This window comes from Ricinus communis, chromosome 6 (genome assembly GCF_019578655.1).
Source record: "Ricinus communis isolate WT05 ecotype wild-type chromosome 6, ASM1957865v1, whole genome shotgun sequence".
Lineage (NCBI taxonomy): Eukaryota > Viridiplantae > Streptophyta > Magnoliopsida > Malpighiales > Euphorbiaceae > Ricinus > Ricinus communis.
Window position 1 is genome coordinate 20874748 of NC_063261.1, and position 6000 is coordinate 20880747.

Here is a 6000-nt window from a genome sequence, read left to right on the forward strand (position 1 = left end):
TTTATTATTGTAAAACATTATGATATGGGTTCATAGAATTTTGTCATATAAATTTATAATATAAATTTTTAGTTTAAAACATCTTATTTTAATAAAAATATATTACGTTATAAAAGATCATCTTATTTAGTTATTATTTTATTTTAATAGCACTTAATATTATTATTTTACTTATATACTTATAACATTTAATAATTATAAAAATTAATTAGAAAATTCATAATAGATATTTAGTAAATTAGTGTTATTATATAATTACTAATTTTTTTATTATATGTAGCTATATTTTATTTTAATAATAATTTAGTAAAATTATTTTATTTATAACTTGTGCTAATGCACAATTATTGATAATTTTACAGTTTAAATTTTTAGTTTAAAGTATTTTATTTTAATTATAGATATATTATATTATAAAAAATAATTATATTTAGCTATACCTTAATTTAATAAATACTTAATATTACCATTTTATTTTAATGACTTTAAATTTAATTAAAAATAATAGATATATATGATAAATTAGTGGCATTATATAATCATTAATTCTTTTAATTATATTTGGCTATCATTTTATTTTCATAAGCCCTTAATTATATCATTCTATTTTATTAAAATTAATATTAAAATATATTTAATATTATTATTTTATTTTATTTATATTTAATGTTATAATAAATTATCATATAACCATATCAAAACCATTTTTTTTTAATTAAAATTCTATATGATGTGCTTTTATAAAATATTGTCAAGTGAAGTCTTATTAGAAACTTGGTCTTCTTTATATATATATATATTATAGATTATAGATGGTTCTATTTATTAATCAACATGAATAGATATCATTAATAAAAATACCTAATTTCGTAATTTTACCGTCAATATGAGTATACATTATTAAAAATAATTTATATCATTTGCTAAGTTATTTAATTGTAAATAAACAATTACATTAATATATGTGAAAATTTAAATTTTCAGTGTTATTAGGCGCCTTTTTTTTAAGAAACAGAAAATCTTTAGCAATATTATTGAAAATCATATTGCTTGAAATGAAAAGGGATATAAAAGAAAATGAAAACAAAATAATAAATTGTGTTGAAATTGGATGACTTGTTAATTCTTTGACTTGTATGAGGATATGAATATATTTAAACAATTGTCATTTTGTAAAATCATAGATTGAAAGTGTAACTTTTATTTTTTCCTCTAAACGAATAAGATATTGAAATTTTTTTTTTTATCTAAGTGTGATCGATTTCTAAAATCGCTCCTAACTCTAGGCCTTTTACTAGTTAGTGATGAATCACCAAGTAGGACTTAATAATTGCTTAATGGAATGATCCTCAACATAATACTTGTAGGGATGGATTCATCATATCCACTCTGATACTAAAATCAAAAATTTTAGGGAATAAATTGTATATCGTATTTTGCTAAAATGAATATAACGTACCTTAAATCCAAGGTCAATATTTCTTTATATAGAGTCAAGTTGGTCTCTATTCATATTTGAATAGAACTCTTTTCTTAAAAATAGAGGAAGTAGTTACATATCTAGATCCTGTCATAATACTCGAATTTGCTCTACCTAAAACCATGATGAGCATTATGCTCAAAACTCCTCTTTTAGTCAAGAATTCTTGTCTACTTATGATTTGGATGCTGGCTTGACATTCTTCTTATTGCTCGGATTTCTTCATCCTAGGTGAATTTTATATGTATAGTTATCAATTAGTAATGTCGAAATTGGACCGAAAAGAAAAAAGGTACTCTGATTGATGTTACAAACCAGTTGCAAAATGGTGACAGTCTGAGTTTAATTTCTTATTCTATTATCAATGATGTGGATGGAGAGGCGATTCTTGCTCTTAAGCGGAATCGCCAGGGTCAATGATTTGCTGAGTTTGGAAAGGTTGGAGGAGTTGAAATGTTTAGTTAAATTTAAAGATTTCGTGCTCTTGTTTTTCTTTACGAAACACTGATAAATGAAGGAAGGTGAGATCTTATAAAGAATCAGTTGGGATTACGAAGTTGCTTCTTTGTAAATGAAATTGAGAGAAGTGGAGGGCTTTGGTTGCCCTGTACGTGTACCAGTTCAATTTTTTAGTCAGGGTTTCGTTGTTGAATTTCATATTTACAGGTTCTACGAAGCTCCTGTTGTTTCATATAGACATCATTCTTGCGAGCTTTTTAAGAAATTGTATAAGCATAGAATTGAGTGAGTTTTCTCAAAGAGGCATATATATATATATATATATATATATGTACCCTCTTTCTTCTTCTAAGCCATCTTTTTCTTTAATTTTTCGTAGTATTTCTCAGACCCTGGTTATTAGGGTACAGCAAAATTTGGCCTTAAAGCATATCATTATTTTGATTAAGAAGAAAGGTATATCATCTGCTATGTTATGTAATTGTGATTAAGAAATTACACTAATATGAATGTGAAGATTTAAATTTTGATTGTTCCTTTTTAAGGAAAGAAAATTATAATCTATCAACCGGAGATTGTAAATAAGAGGGCATTGCAGAGAAAAAATAAAATAAAATAATGGAAAATAGAGAAAAAGATAATAAAGTAGTGGGAGAATGCTCAATCTCAACAAATGACCACTCAATATTATATATGAATAGTATTTATTTTCAAAAGGAAAAAAGAAAAACTAATAAACTGTATGTAAATATTTTATATAAGTAAAAAGAGAAAGAGGAAATAATGAGTAAGTATATATGTTTTTTTGAAAGTGAGGAGATGATTTAGAGTGTCGGTGCCATGGAAATGGTATTTATATATATATATGATAATATTCGCATGAGGGACCACAAAAGTTATAATTCACATAAAAATATTATATTGCTATAAACAGGAACATTGCTTTCATCCATATTTGGCACTCACCTCCCGCCCCGACCATTTTCTCAAACTTCACGAATCTAAGTCAAACCCATTTCCAAGAAATTCTCATATAGCCTGTCTACTTCTCCCCAACAATCTCAGCTGCACTCTGAATCTTCATCACGTTTTAATACGCATCACTAGGCATTCCTTTAATTATCATATGCATCCACTTCCACAAACTTACTCTTTTGGCTTCATATATATCTACTGTACTCTACTTTTCCTCTCTCTCCCACAGTCACATTTCGAGGCCACCATGCCTATCCTTTCTTGGAATTTAATCTCAGCGCACACATTAATTACAACACAAAATACAAAAACAACAATTTAATAGTTCTGCTATCTGATAGCTTATCACCTGATATTCAACAGTCTTTGCATTTTCCTACTCAGCGAGAATTACTACATTAACTCTATATATCAGACAATGTATATGCTTTTCCTTATTGTCTGCCTAAAAACAGAAAAAAGATTCTGCACATCTGTCATTTCGAGATTTTGCAGAACAGCACTGTAATTATACTTACCCTCCACAAAAGTAAAAAAAAAAAAAAACCAATTACTCATTGTACAAATGAAAGTGGGCACTGCTTATTTAACTCAACGATCATCTTCATCACTATATAGTACAATATATTTAACATGTAAAGCAAAAGCTAGCCACTGGATAACTAGCATTCAAGCATTTATGTCAGAGACGTACTGTTCTATGCATTGGCAGTCATGTGGTGTAAAAGAGTTACTCTAACAACATACAAGAACACCAGCATTATTAGCTGGCGCCTGCCCATGTATGTGTTATACCTTTTTAGTCTTTGCAAAAGGATATCCATAATTTGCACCTTTGAGTTGTTTTTCTTTTCTATTTTTCTTCTCTGATAAATTAAAAGGAAAGATAGAAAAAAAAATAAAATAAAATAACATGAAGGCTGTAGAAAGAAGGAGCTCCCTTCAGTCCAAGCACGGAAAAAGAGGGATGCAAAATTATCTCCCGCATCATTCATACAATCACAGTAGCTAAAACAGTACCAATCCCTTTGTCTACTAGTGCTTGAATGAATGAGTCGGCAGATACTTCAGCCCCTTTACCCCCATCCATGAGTGGGCTGAAGGAAGCTCTCTCACACCATTTCTTCATTCAACTGATCATTTTTCATAATTAACATATTTTCTCCCGCTGCACAGAATATTTTTCTAGTCAGAATAACAGAAAGTGCCGCCTTTCGATACATATATATCAGTCAGATGTAAGTAATGATTCATGCATGTATGAATCAACATCTTTACTTTCTCTTTTTTTAACTAATTTCAATTGATTTTCCAAAACTGAAGAAAATGACAAAGCATATAAATGGTTTCTCATTTTCTTGATTAGTAGTAGGGGGCAAATTCTTGTCAACAGTATACACAAAAAGGACAGCAACAGCTACCTTAACGAACATAATATGGAAGCTAAAATAGAGATTCCCACTAGTACAACTGTTAAAAATATATATATATATATATATATATATATATATATAAAGAACAAGACTTGACCTTTGGTAATTCCTGTATCAGTTCAAAAATTTAACTCTGATCATTTTCCTCTATTAGCTAGCACAAGAACATAAACCCTAAATTAGAACAAGAGCTCATACGACTTTAAAAAGCGCGCCCATAAGTCATTGAAGAAGAATATGATCTGGGGATCTAGTAAACAGCACTAAAATAAAGAAAACACTATAAAAATTGATAGGCAGAATGAATACCTCATATATAACTATACAAGTGAGATGTAGTTTTCTTCTTTCAGATTCAAGGAATCAAACAGAAGAAAAGTAGAGTAGATAGCCAGCCACAAAAGCCTTGAGAATTAATTTACCTTTTGGAACTCTCTGCAAGCTGCTTCTATTTATCAAACGAGTAATTAAGAAACAGAATATCAGTAAGTTAAAGCATGACCTATTCACTGGAAATAAAAAATAGACATAAAACACAGGGATACATATCTATAGATATATTATTTATATATAAAAGGAGAAACCCTAAATCAGAAGGGATGGGGTGGTGGAAAACCCAATCATCATAAACATGTATGAGAGTGTAACTCCAAGTTGAGGGAGCTAAAAGAGGAAGAAAGAAAGAAAGGGAATGGAAGGGGATGAAGAATACAAGGAAGAGAAGATATAGGAATAGGAATTTTATTGAGAGGGCAAAGAAAGGGTCATTGTCGTCAAGAGAGTAAGACAGGAAAGCGACTCCAGATCTTAATAAATCTTATTTATTTATTTATTTAAGAGAAAAAAAGAAGAGAGAGAACTGTTCTATGTTTCTTTTTACTGCGCAGGAAGGATTGTGTAGCAGAAAGGAAAGGGTGTAATGTAAGGCATTTGACAAAAGTGAAAGAGAAGTTGGGATTGCTGTGTACACATACGATACACGAAGCCAAACTAAATAAAGTTCATTAAACTACCCATTCCCTATAGTTTGCTCCTTCATCCTTTCAACTCCATACGCTTAACCTAACCAGAAGAAGAAGAAGAATGGCGTACCTATATATATATATATATATATATATATACCTGAAACCCCCCATAATTATATTATTTAAAGAGAGAAAATATAATAGAATGACCTAACTCGTCAACAAACACACATGGAATGCTGGGATGAATCTGTAGCAGGATAAGTCTAAGTCTAATGATGAGTGTCAGCGATTCCACTTGTGCATTCAATCATAATAATAATTGACACATTTCTCAATTATATGTGTATCTGTATTATTGGACTATCTACATACTTCCTATTATCTACACCCTTTCAAACAAAATACATGCTTGTGTTTTTTTTTTTCTTTTATATTCACTCATCATAAGCATTTAAATTTAAACATATTAATTATAAAAAATCAAAATAGTAACTATATATATATGTGACAAGATAATTATATTTATATAGCAGAGTTTTCTTTCCTTATTTTCAAATCTTTTAATCAGTACAAGTCTTTTTGTTCTACTCAAACTCTATATATATATATATATATATATATATATATCATAATCGGAGTTAATTCCAAACAATTACTTTTGGTGATTTATTATAAATTCATCTTT